This window comes from Carassius gibelio, chromosome A5 (genome assembly GCF_023724105.1).
Source record: "Carassius gibelio isolate Cgi1373 ecotype wild population from Czech Republic chromosome A5, carGib1.2-hapl.c, whole genome shotgun sequence".
NCBI lineage: Eukaryota > Metazoa > Chordata > Actinopteri > Cypriniformes > Cyprinidae > Carassius > Carassius gibelio.
Window position 1 is genome coordinate 1,012,394 of NC_068375.1, and position 14,666 is coordinate 1,027,059.

General features: G+C 38.4%; 1 pseudogene; it reads right to left on the reverse strand.

Moving 5' to 3' along the window:
* Positions 1-560: 560 nt before the first annotated feature.
* Positions 561-11,800, reverse strand: LOC127988170 (putative nuclease HARBI1; annotated as a pseudogene).
* Positions 11,801-14,666: the final 2,866 nt, after the last annotated feature.

The window sequence follows — 14,666 nt, forward strand, 5'->3', positions numbered from 1 at the left end:
ACTCGAGCACGGTCAGCACGGCTTGTAGGGAGACCTCCGTGATGAACTACCTTGGTCAATGACAACTCTATGCACCTTAAAAAGTCAGACAACTTTTCCTTTGGTTGCTGCTGTAGCAATCTAAAGGCAAAATACAGGTCTTCGCCGGTCTCAGCAGACCCAAAAGCACTCTCAAGGGCTTCTAAACACAGAGCAGGACTAACCTCTGGATCAGCAGTCCGCACAGCCTTAACAACAGCTAACGCAGGACCTTTCAGACTTTCCATGATACGTCGTCGTTTCTCCTTAGTGGAACACTCACTCTCCTCGACCATCAGGCGTGCATGTTCTAACCAATGCTCAAGAGACTCTTCTCCAACTGGAGTTGGCAAGGTACCGGAGAACACTCTCAGACGACGGTAACTGCTGTTGTCACCTGATGGTGTCCCCATCTTAGTCAACAAATCACCCACCGCACGAATAATAGACTCTGCTGAGCCACTCTCAAGAGATTCTTCCAACAGGCTCTTTAACGGAGTCGACGGAGTATGACTTTCAGAAGCAATAACAATCATCCACTTTTACATCTTGCCCTCTGGCAACAGTTCAGGAGGGACTTTGGTGGGGTCCACTGCCTCTTTACACTCGCATAGCACCCTGTGGCTATCCAGCTTCAGACTAACAGTCCATCGTCTCACTCGCACTCGCCCTAAGGCTTTGATAGTTCCTAGAGCTTCTTCAATCTGGGCATTTGCAACGTCTTCTGGAATCAGTACCATGAGGGAATGTGCATCATCCAACTCTTCTCGTCTTTGAGCTCTTGAACTAATTCTGCAGTGCTACACTTAGCCTCCATTTTCTTTTGGGTTTTTAGCTTAAACTATTTGACTTATTTTCTATTTTATTTTTAAAAAACTAAAAAAAAAAAAAAAAATCCAGGCTAATTGTCAACAGATATTACCTTAAATTAGCGTATTTAGTATCTTATGACAATTTACTTATGAAACTCTCAAAATTTAACAGCTAACGCTATTAGCATCAAATTACAAATTAGTTGATTGCATTAATTATCGATCCCGGACGAGCCCCCATTTTATGTAGCGCCCCCTAGTATGTCTAGCTATTATTGTGGAGTGCGCTCCCCGAATTCCTATTTATCAAAAAATCTCTCTCTAAATTAATTAATGCACTAAATGTAATTCCCTAATTATCACTTGTTACTTTTTACCTTAATAGTAGCTTTTAACTTAATGCAAAATGGTGATGCAGTGTCTTTATATACAAATTAAGGTAAAACACTAATTGTATGCAGGTTTCTCAAATGCTGGGTTAAATGAACAAAAACTTTTATAGTTTCAATAATATTCCACCCGTTTTAAATGGCTATCAATACTGTAAGTGAAATAAACATCAATTCACAGGTCACTTATCTTAATCAGTAATGATAAATACTTTCACTTTAAACCAGTTTACTGTAAACTCAATATCTTGCTTCAAGTATCAAAATTATAAATGTCATAAACCCAATGTAATGCAAATCTTCAACAGAAATTCGTTTGAACTATTTACTGGAAAAATAAAATATGTACATAATATATACAGTTCAAATATCAAGTGCAATTCAAATGAAACACAATTAAATAACCCCAAAATTAAAACTAAGCCGGCAAAATGACTAAATGGCCACTCAATGAAATAAAATGAATACCCCAACAGTCATAGGACAAGACTTTGCAGGCCTGAAGTGTGGCTTGGGAGCGGGGAGACCTTAAATACAATGGCCGCTTCGCGCAGGGGAGCAGAAAAAAAAAACTCACTGCTGTTGTAGTGCTGATAGGCGTGTTGTCATTCACGCCGCGGCAACGCGATGCTTGCGATGCTGGTGATTGAAGACGTCGTCCGAGAGCTAAGCAAGGAATGGTTCTGGAGATGAATGCATTTTTTCCAGACGATGCACATAAAGGCAACCGAGCAGGCTAAATGCTGGCAAAGTCCTTACAACTAAATCTTTCTGACTAGCAGTTCACTCTTTCTCCTCGTGGAAAACTCTGACCGAGTTCCGCAAAACCATAAACTTTCACGCTGTAAACTTCTATAAAAATGTCTGTAACTCACTCTTCGTGCAGTCTACAAGTACATGTACTATCACAAACATTAACTTGGTGTTTTACCAAATTTCTAACGTGACAGTCACAGCGCAATTCTCACTCATGTCTCTCCATCTTCTCCTCCCGATCTCTTCTTCCTCCACCTCGCGACCTCTCCCCCTGATTGCTGATTGGATCTTTCTTCCGGGTATATACATTTTAATTAACTAAATTTTTTAACACACAAAAACATTATTTAAACATTTTTAACCTCATGAAATTTACATTTTAAAGAAAATAAACAAAATAAAAATAAATGATTTTAGGAAATACCCAAAATTCCCATAGGGCTACACTGACAACGTAACTCTTCACAGCAGTTCAGTCAGTGTACTGTTTGAGTGCATGCATTACTCCGGGATATTGGTTTGTTTGAACTCAGAAGTAGTGTCAGCCACATTAAAAAAGTTAACAGCTTAAGTCATTTGTGGATTAATGCGTATTAGAGATGCGAACTGGTTAAAACGATTCAGTTCGATTTGGTGAACTGAATGATTCGTTCGCGAACCAGATATCCAGACTCCTTTGTTTTGAACTCTCTCTCACAAACAGACACGGAAGAGAAGACAATGCTGAATAAAGTCGTAGTTTTTGCTATTTTTGGACCAAAATGTATTTTCGATGCTTCAAAAAATTCTAACTGACCCTCTGATGTCACATGGACTACGTTGATGATGTTTTTCTTAACTTTCTGGACATGGACAGTATACTGTACACACAGCTTCAAAGGAGGGACTGAGAGCTCTCAGACTAAATCTAAAATATCTTAAACTGTGTTCCAAAGATAAACGGAGGTCTTACGGGTTTGAAACAACATGAGGGTAAGTTATTAATTACATAAATTTGCTATCTGGGTGAACTAACCCTTTAACTGTTCCCACCTGCTGGAATGATGGCTAGCAGCCATCTTCAAGAAACGACTAAAAACACATATGTTCCATCTTTATTTGACTCTATAACTCTAACACTTTCTATTCTATTTTAATTATGTTGAACAATTGCCTTTGAGCATGTGGCATGACTCGACAAGCATTTACTTTTCTCTACATCAGTTTCTTAAGAATACAGTGCAATGTATATTGACTAGAAATATTAAGCCTATTGTTTTATAAGGTGTAATCCTTTTGGAGCCAAAATAACTTTCCCAAGTAAAAATGAAACACAAAAACATTCTCCAAAAAGTTCATATTTTATTTTAACTTTTGTAAGATCAATGTCTTAAGTTTCTTTTACAGTATTCTTCCTATATAGCTAATAAAAAGAAGGCTGAGGCCCGTCTAACTGGCGGGGGTCCACCTCCACCTCCTCTCACCCCATCTGAGGAGTTGGCTCTATCACTTAATAAAGGTCGCCTTGTGGTCGATGGTATTTCAGAGGGCACTTCGTCAGACTTCGCTACCTCCCACGACAACTCAAGTGACTTGGTACAATGTAGGTATACCATATTAGTACTTATGTTTATGTAATCATACATTTGGACAAAACAATCATTAACTCTTGTCATTAGGAAGAAGGCTAAATGCTTCCCAAATTCAGTCATTGTTTCTCTTGTGCATTATGCATACATATTCTATTTTACAGCATATGCTGTATACAGTAATCTGTTTTTTTTTTTCTTGAATATTCCTAATGACTTTATTTAGTGTCTGTCATACTTTAGTAATTTACACATTGAGTATCTTTTTTTTTCCTTCTTACAGTTGCTGATGGACACATTGTATTATTGGATCCTCCTGAAACCAGACAGTCTGTCACAACTGTTAGTGATGCATTTTAAGAACCAGTTGCTTTTAGATCTTTCACTTTGTCTGCCAGACAAAGTAACCTTGCATATTTCCACTCTAGGATGATGATGAAGAGACCACATCTGCTGTGACTGAATTAGAAAGTGCTGGGAGACCCACGGAGGTATGATGCATATACTGGACAATGCATAGCTTTTTAGATGGAGTGAAAAATGTCCAATTGTCCTGTGACAATCTAGCTGGGGATGTACATGCAGATGAGGGTCCATCTACCTCTACACATAATTTTAGCAGTTTAAGGAAGCCTTCCTAGTTGTCTGCAAAGGAGCTGTATAAGGTCCATTTATTAAGGCAAAAAACTGACATGGACATGGACCTTATACAGCTTCAGCTAGAGGAGAAAAGGCTGGCCATTAAAAAGGCCAAACTTGAAATGGAACTACTGAAGCATCACCTTAAGGTGAAAATCATATGTGAACATTATTTTTCATTTTTAAGTGTATAAAGCAATAAATCCAAATCTGTCATGTCTCTTTTATTTCAAGATATGAATAAATAGAACACATTAAATAAAGTGATTTTGACAAATTATGTCTCGAAGCATTCTGCCATCTCTGTGGTCTGCTAGATTCAATGGGTGTTCTAGGTCCTCTTCATCAGGACAGGGGGGATGCCTCTCTCCTCTTATTGTTCATGTTGTGAAGTACCACACAAGCAACTGTGATGTCACATGCCCTATTTGGAGTGACCCTGAGCCCATGCAGACACTGAAACCTTGCCTTCAGAATGCCTATTGTCCTCTCCACCTTGGCCTGTGTTCTGCTGTGAGACCGGTTGAAGCGTGTCTGTGGTCCGGGCTCAGGATCAGGGTAGGATGTCATCATATAGGGGAGGCAAGGGTATCCTCTGTCCCCCAGCAAGTAACCATAGAAGTGTCATGTAATGTTTGAGGTGTTTTGTAAATGTAATAAAGACTACAAGCATTTGTCTAACAAAACGTACCCTGTTATAATTTGTTGCACAGAGATGACTCTCTAAATATTCTGGCATCATGTACAGACCCAGGCCATTTTGCCTCAACATTAGTAATGAGGTGGGTTGCATCACATATTACCTCCGGTGGAGAGCAATAAGTTTATTATTTGTAAGACCAATCTTAAGGAGCCAAAATAGCTATTACCAGCACATTGATGATATGCACAGACTTCCTATTAACATAGTCTCCCTCATTGATAGATGGAGCTTTATTAGGAATGTGGGTGCCATCAATGCACCCAATCACATTTGGGAACCCTGAAATTAAGATTAATTATAAATTTAAGAAGTCAAATCAAGTCAAGTCACCTTTATTTATATAGCGTTTTAAACAAAATACATTGCATCAAAGCAACTGAACAACATTCATTAGAAAAACAGTGTGTCAATAATGCAAAATGATAGTTAAAGACAGCTCATCATTGAATTCATTGATGTCATCTCTGTTCAGTTAAATAGTGTCTGTGCATTTATTTGCAATCAAGTCAAGGATATCGCTGTAGATGAAGTGACCCCAACTAAGCAAGCCAGAGGCAACAGGGGCAAGGAACCAAAACTCCATCAGTGAAAGAATGGAGAAAAAATCCTTGGGAGAAACCAGGCTCAGTTGGGGTGCCAGTTCTCCTCTGACTAGACGAAACCAGTAGTTCAATTCCAGGCTGCAGCAAAGTCAGATTGTGCAGAAGAATCATCTGTTTCCTGTGGTCTTGTCCTGGTGATCCTCTGAGACAAGGGGCCCTATCTTGCACCCAGCGCAATTGACTTTGTACACTGAAGCATGTGTCATTCCTATTTTGCACCCGCGCAAAGCGCGCTTTTCCCTCCACAGAAGCACGTCGCTAAACTAGTGAATGAACTTGCGCTCCCTGGACGGTTCAGCGCAAAAAAAGGAGGCGTGTTCCGGCGCAAACAATCCCTGGTGCTATTTTGCTGTTCCATTAAACAATTGCGCCACTGACCAGAAAAAACCTAGTCTAAAGTCAGTGGCGCGTTGCGCGTTGTTCATTATGCTATTTAAGGGCGCATGCTTGACCATAATGTATAGCGTGCACAACGCGCATACACTTTGCTCATGTAATCTACACAGATGCAACAGTTATTTTTGCAAATCATAAATTGTTACACTAAAAAAATATTAACACATGAGATGACGGAAATCATTGTGGTGTGCCACGAAGATGTGAAAAAAATAAGCATAAATCTAGCTTACAAATTATTCAGACTAATTATTCTCCCATCCCCATACAACACACCTTCTCTGTCTTTCACTGCTCTTACAAGAACATCAGTCTCCTCGGCTGTGAACCTTATGGCAAGTTCCATTATGGATTGCTATTATTATGGCGTATTTACCAGGCGCACGCCAGGAGCTGGCGTGCGCCTGGTAAATACGCCATAATAATAGCAATCCATAATGGAACTTGCGCACCTGCTTTTAAAGGGAATGTTGGATGACGCTCTGATTGGTTTATTTCACGTTACGCCCAAACCACACCTATGAATAATGAAGCTGCTTCACACCAAACCATTTTAGATTTGCGCCGGGCGCAAGAGCCATTTATCCCGTCGGGGGAAATAGCAACAGCGCCGAGACCCGCCCACAAAGTTACTTGCGCTTCGCGCTTTGACACTTGCGTTTCAGATCGTTAAAATAGGGCCCAAGGTCTTTACAGGGGATCTGTATCTGGGGCTCTAGTTGTCCTGGTCTCCGCTGTCTTTCAGGGCAGTAGAGGTCCTTTCTAGGTGCTGATCCACCATCTGGTCTGGATACGTACTGGATCCAGGTGACTGCAGTGACCCTCTGATCTGGATACAGACTGGATCTGGTGGCTACGGTGACCTCGGAATAAGAAAGAAACACACAAATATTAGCATAGATGCCATTCTTCTAATGATGTAGCAAGTACATAGAGTGTTATGGGAAGTGTTTCCGGTTTCGGTTTACCTAATTAATGCAGCCTAAAAATCCTTCAACGGATTTGGATATTAAAAGCATATTAGTATGTTATGTGAAAGAGATGGGTCTTTAATCTAGATTTAAACTGCAAAAGTGTGTCTGCCTCCTGAACAATTAGTTAGGTTATTCCAGAGTTTAGGCGCCAAATAGGAAAAGGATCTGCCGCCCGCTGTTGATTTTGATATTCTAGGTATTATCAAATTGCCTGAGTTTTGAGAAAGTAGTGTATGTAGAGGATTATAATGTAAAAGGAGCTCATTCAAATACTGAGGTTCAGGGCTTTATAAGTAATAAGCAATATTTTAAAATCTATACAATGTTTGATAGGGAGCCAGTGCAGTGTTGACAGGGCCGGGCTAATATGGTCATACTTCCTGGTTCTAGTAAGAACTCTTGCTGCTGCATTTTGGACTAGCTGTAGTTTGTTTACTAAGCATGCAGAACAACCACCCAATAAAGCATTACAATAATCTAACCTTGAGGTCATAAATGCATGGATTAACATTTCTGCATTTGACATTGAGAGCATAGGCCATAATTTAGATATATTTTTTGAGATGGAAAAATGCAGTTTTACAAATGCTAGAAACGTGGCTTTCTAAGGAAAGATTGCGATCAAATAGCACACCTAGGTTCCTAACTGATGATGAAGAATTGACAGAGCAACCATCAAGTCTTAGACAGTGTTCTAGGTTATTACAAGCAGAGTTTTTAGGTCCTATAATTAACACCTCTGTTTTTTTTTCAGAATTTGTAAGAAATTATTCATCATCCAGTTTTTTATATCGACTATGTATTCCATTAGTTTTTCAAATTGGTGTGTTTCACCGGGCTGCAAAGAAATATAGAGCTGAGTATCATCAGCATAACAGTGAAAGCTAACACCATGTTTCCTGATGACATCTCCTAAGGGTAACATATAAAGCGTGAAGAGTAGCGGCCCTAGTACTGAGCCTTGAGGTACTCCATACTGCACTTGTGATCGATATGATACATCTTCATTCACTGCTACGAACGCGACACGGCAGGCAAACCAAGCAATTGCTTGGGGCCCCGAGGTGGTCTGGGGCCCCAAGACAACGACTGGTTAATAATAAAATACAACAAACACTGTGTGAGCGCCCCTTTGATTGTCAATGCAGTAACATGTAATGACACTGTTATCGGGAATCCCCCTCAAGGGGGCCCCTCTCAATAGTCGCTGACAGCAGCCGCATCTCTGCTGCCGGCATAATACAAAACCTCCTCGGAAGGTTCATGAAGCAGAATTATGCTTCAGGAAGCCAGAAGAGAAAGGAAGAGGAGGATAAGAAAAAAACAAGATAGTGGTAAGTGATAAATTACACTGGATAAAATACCTCTACTTGTCAGTCTTGTACAAATGGTGTAATTTTGCAGCAGGTAGGCTAGCAAAAATATGTTTATGTTAGCTAAGTTACCTGCCTGACGGCAAATGCTGCTTGTAACGAAAAGTAAGTGCAACTTTTTTTTTTGAACGGAAGGAATATGGTTACTGTAATATGTTTTTTAACGGGATAAGGAAGACTCAGAACAGAAATCGTTGTGGCGTGTGTCCATTGCAAGATAAAGCTGGTATACCACAACTAGGGCCCTATGATTTCCGCGATGCAGAAAACGCAGAGGGAATCGCGGAATCCAGTCATAAAAACGTAATTTACAGTTTAACGCAGAATGACACATAATTTGCCAAATTTTGAATGAATTAATAAAAAATAGGTTATTGCACTTACATCAAATCACGTTATGGACTAATATCGGTAATTATTAAGCCTGAACAGTCTATTTAAATATGAATTCTGAATGTTCTGCATGTCTCTGTTAATGAATGGAGCAGAAGTGTGACTCCCTTTATTTACACACACAGAAGCGCACGTGACATAGAATGTACATAGCCTACTACTAAAAAAAAATCTAACATTATTTTTTTGTAAGGTTTAATCACACAAAATGTCTTCCATTTTTTATTTTTAATAGTAAATCCCCTTTGTTTACCAAAAAGTTAAGTTAGCTTAATTTTCAATAATTAAAATATAAATTAAATTAATGTTTTGTGTTTAATGTTCAATGTGCATCTCAGAAAATGCTTTATTTAAAACCCCAACCGAATGGGACTTGAATGCACTTAATTCATCTTTCAACTTTATTGTCATTGTTCACAGTACAAGTACAGACAGAGAAACAATGGGTTATAATTAAAAGTTTATTTTTGATTTATCCATTGCATTCTATGCATTTAAAAATAAAAAATAAAAATTTTCTAAAAAAGGAAACTTAGTTGTTCATTTTAAGAGACCCAGGAGTCTTATTTTCTCTTGCATAATTAATATCGCACTTTAAGCAAAAACACAATTTATTCCGATTACTCGATTAATCGATGGAATTTTTGGTAGAATACTCGATTACTAAAATATTCGATAGCTACAGCCCTAGATGCAAGTGGCATAGCAAATAGCATGCTATACTATTCCACCGTGATAATCTATTTGCCAAATTGGGGTTAGGAAAACCACACAATAAATTCCGTGCATTAAACATTAGCTTGGGATGTTTTTAAGCATTGGTAGTGAAAGCAGATGCCTGCATCCCTTCCCTTCTAATATCAAAATATGGAAATATCTTTAAGTTTTCGGTAAACTTTATAATAAGTAAAAATACTGTTTGCTAACAGTTAAATGACAATTAACTAAAGATTAATTAACTATCAATTTACCATCTATTAATGATTGTTATTATAAAGTGTCTACCATCTAACTTAGTTAGCAACTATGGTTTTGGGAAACACACCCCTGAGCTGTTAATAGTGACCTCTTTCAATATGCTAACAGTGAAATGGTAAAACGTACTTCACAGGTAATTTCAGATTTTTTTTTTTTTCAATTATTTTCCCAGCTAAACCATCAACTTCATCCTCAACATCAACAGATGCATCACTTCTCAGTACTGATGTTTCCTCTATATAGCACAAGGTACCACAAGCTCTATAATTATAGCTGATATCCTGCACAGCCCAGAGTTTAAACTGATAAGTGTGTGCTGTCATGTTATTAGAAAAAAAAAAAAAACAGTTCAAATCACTATTGAATTCCCACCAAACTATTTTTTCAAGCAGTATTTGCACTGTAAACCTTTTTTATTTATATAAAGTGTGGGTGAACTTAAACTGTATGGCTATGCTGTGGTTCCTGTAGGCTTTTCATGTGTGTGGGGGTCGGGGGGCCTCTATGTCCATTTTGCTTGGGGTCCCCAAATTCCTTCAAACGGCACCTGATTGTGAGGATACCACCTTTTCTAGTATCTTGGACAGAAAAGGGAGATTCGAAATTGGTCTATAATTAACTAGTTCTTTGGGTTCAAGTTGTGTTTTTTTGATGAGAGGCTTAATAACAGCCAGTTTGAAGGATATTACTCTCTAATAGTATCGATTTTAGAAGTAAAGTAGTTCATAAAGTCATTACTGCTGTGGTTTTGGGAAATGTCAACACTTGTTAAGGCTTTATTTTTTGTTAATTTAGCCACTGTATTGAATAGATACCTGGGGTTATGTTTGTTTTCTTCTAAAAGAGAAGAAAATTAATTAGATCTAGCAGTTTTTAATGCTTTTCTGTAGGATAGGTTACTTTCCCGCCAAGCAATACGAAATACCTCTAGTTTTGTTTTCCTCCAGCTGCGCTCCATTTTTTGGGCTGCTCTCTTTAGGGTCAGAGTATGCTCATTATACCATGGTGTCAAACTGTTTTCCTTAACCTTCCTTAAGCGTAAAGGAGCAACTTTATTTAAAGTGCTAGAAAAGAGAGAGTCCATAGTTTCTGTTACATCATCAAGTTGTTCTGAGGTTTTGGATATGCTTAGTAATTTGGATACATCAGGAAGATAACTTAAAAAGTCTTTTGTGGTAGAAGTGATGGTTCTTCCATACTTGTAACAAGAAGTAGAATTTACAATTTTGACTATATGAAGTTTGCACAGAATTAAATAATGATCTGAGATAATAATAATTTCAACACTATCAACATCAATTCCATGTGACAGTATTAAATCTATAGTATGATTTCGACAATGAGTAGGTCCTGAAACGTGTTGTCTAACACCAACACCAAAGAGTTCAGAATGTCTATAAATGCTGATCCCAATGCATCTTTTTCATTATCGGGATGGATATTAAAATCACGAACTATTAAAACTTTATAACAGTAATCTTGGGGGATGGACTCATTTAAAATAATGTAATCATCAGGTTTTAGCCAGGTTTCTGTCAAACAGAGTACATCTATATTATGATCAGTGATCATATTATTTACAAAAAGTGTTTTCGTAGAAAGGGATCTGATATTCAATAAGCCAAGCTTTATCATTTGTTTATCCATATTACATCTGTTTTTTTATTTGTTGAACCTCAATTAAATTGTTAATCTTAACTTGGAAAGTCTGTGTATCCTTTACGTGTGTGTGCATTCAAAATAAACGTATTAAGAATTTTAATTTAAGTAGATGACAGAGCAAACCTGCCACCCTGTGGAATTCTTCTTTAATAAAGCACACAGGTTTATGGCCAGGGAACTGTACAAAAGTGTGTAGAAACCGTTTCAGTGCCATACATACTGTACGAACGGCTCTACACACTGTTGCCTTTCCCACATGCTCTGCATCGCCCACATTATAGAGAAAACTCCCCGTATCAAAAAAGCGCAGAGCAATACAAATAATTTATTCTGCACTAAGCGCTGACCCACGGTTTGTCACGTTTAAGATGTGTGGTTTTAGTAGGTTTGTTAAATAAATTAACGACTCCCTAGAAAAACGATAGCATTCCTGCAAATATTTGTTAGAATAAAAAAATACATTGATACGTGGTCAAAAAAACCCCGTATAATCTGTGCCTCTACGTCCACAGGATCCTCATCAAAAGGACACGCCATGCTCGGAAACCTCTCTGAAACAAACTAACCCTGCAACATTACCTGCTCCGGAGCAGGTTATCCTCAAAGAGTGTTGTCAGTTAGTCCCATTAACTATCCCCTTATAAATTGCATTCTGTTCAGTGTTTGGTTGCCGGGTCTTATCGATGTGGATGTGTGTTTTTGCCTCCTCTTCATGGATTACCACTTTGTGGATTATTAAAGACTGTGTATCATTATTTTCCTTGTTTACTTGCTTCTCTCCTGAACCACACTATGACAGTATGGAATTATATTTGTGTATTTATTACTCAATTAAACATTCTGTTTTTGAGAGTGAAATGTATTGTTTTGTAATTGAATAAATAAAATATTGCAAAAAATAAAATAAAGAATAATCTTAAAACTTTTGTTTGTGCAAACTTTTGTTTCCGCCACTTCCGACGGAAGAGTAAGAGCAAGAGGTGTTTAATCGTGGCGAGCAACATATTGTTTACTGGATAACATAACTAACTTAACATCTTAAGCTTGGTGACGTGAACGTAATTTTTCTCTCCTAGTCTCCTCTCATGCTCTCCCATCTAAATATATTATGTTAGCTAAGCCCGTTTTTGATTTGATTAGCCAACTGTATAGCCAGTTGCCAGAGCCCCCAATAGAAAAGCAACAGGGAAATATTTTCAGAGATTATAGATTATTATAGCTGATTATTATAGCTCCAGTGAAATAAGGTGAGTAATGCACATGAAATCACTAGCCCATGTGGGATTACAAATTAATAAAATGTTAAATCTAGGTTCCAATGTAATAGTATATGAACTGAAAAAGTTATGTACATCGTGTTTTACATTTTTAGGTAAAAAAGGATTACATTACTAAAATATCAAATCAGGAAGCCCAGGTGTCTTGCTAATGACCTTTTGTCTTTATGTTTTCCTGACCATTTGGCTTGGTAAACTCAAGGCATAACTTTGCCTTTGTCTCTATGATAATGTGAAGGTATGGGCGATACTGTCAAGCTGATTGAAGTAATACCTATGTATTTGAATGATGCTGTTATGATAATGAGATCAAGGCTGGGAAAATGCTGATGGCAGGCTGATTCCTGTACTGCATTTGTATTTTATTGTGTTTATCTGCATTTCCAGGGAGATGATGCATTGTAGCGGTAATATTTCAGCTCCAGGACTGCCCACTTTATGGCCAGGGCCTCCTTCGAGCACTGCGTACCTTGTTTCCATGGGGGAGAGCTTGCGGCTGATGTAGACCATGGGTTGCTCCTGTCCTTCCTTGGTCTTGGAAAGGACTGCTCCTAAGCTGGTCCCGGAGGCGTCGGAAACTTGTGATAAAACACCAGTAATAGCCCACTTAGAACTGTAATACGTTACATGACTCCTTTAGTACTTTTGAGTTACTTTCACCAAATTATCTGCAGAAGTAGAACTTAACGTTCTAAAATGACAAAATGTACTGCAGAGCATTTTACATGTAGTAGAGGGGGTTTGCATAATGGTGTAGCATAATGACAGTGGGCTATCTAGTCTACTAACAGTATAGCTTATAACTGGCAAAGTGAGGGCTCAAGACTATGCAAGAAAAGATGAAAGCCAGAATCACAAATGGTTCAAGTCTGTTAAAAGTATAGTAGAGGTAAAGTGATTATCTGGCAGTATCTGCGTATTGATTGGGTCTATTCATATTAGACACAACAGGATTATATGTAAAGTCTAATGCCATATGCCAGTGGTTCCCAACCTTTTTCAACTCGCGGCCCACACAACCAAACACATATGTTTGCGCGGCCCACTTCAAAAAAATTAACTGACCCCGCTATTGTTGGGTTAATAACTTAGTACTCCGAAGCTAGATTTTAAACTGTATTTATTGAATAAACTAGGACTGTGCGATATGGACAAAAAAAAAAAAAAACTATCGCGATTTTTTTTATCAATTTTGCAATTGTGACACACATCGATCAGAGCTTTATCAAAAAGTCATCTCTAGAACAGACATAAGTTAAAATTGTCACTATAGTGAAGACGTAAAAAAATTTATAGACTTGTGGCAAAAAAAAAAAAAATCCTGTATACAGGGACTTTTTTTTCTTTTTTGCCATGCATTGTTCATAGAGCTCATTAATTGTAGCGGTGCCTCAGGTGTTTGCAGTGTATGCGGTCAGCAGTGAGAGCGCATAAATATAACGCGAAAGCACATTAAAATAATGCACGAGTGCGAATCTATCTGTTCGCAGCAGATTTCCTTTGCTCTGTCACAAAACCAGTCGTGCTTGCTCAGATACACACTGCTTTGCGAGGAGAGAGTGTGCACACTTAAAACGTGTCTCCTCTCACTTAAACTGCATCCTGTTCACTAACAAATTCACTCTATGCTCATGTGTTAGACATGAATTATCGCACGTTTTTATTTCTAGCCTTTTACCGCAGTGAGAACGCTCTGATCCGTCAACATTGGCTCAGAAAAAAGGCGCATCACAGACAGTGTGTGAACCTGGAGTTAGGCATATGCCCAGTCTCTGTTCTCGCACTAGGCGCAATGCATTCTTATGGGACCGGATACGGGAGGTCAGGGCCGCGGAAAATTGTGGTATAAAGCGATTTAGAAATCGCGCACGCTCAAATCGTGATTTTAGGACGTTTTCTTTTAATCGCACAGCCCTAGAATGGACTGGAAATGAACAGAAAATAATTAGCGGCCCACCTGCAATAACACAGGTTGAAAACCGCTGCCATATGCAATTGTAAAATGACAAGATGCACATACATCCATCCCGTGAATGTACAGTCTTCTGCCATATTCAGGTGTCTTCAATTGATAGTCATTACTATCTGTTGGACAGTGTTTTCTCTACTTCCTGTTGGCCTTCTGT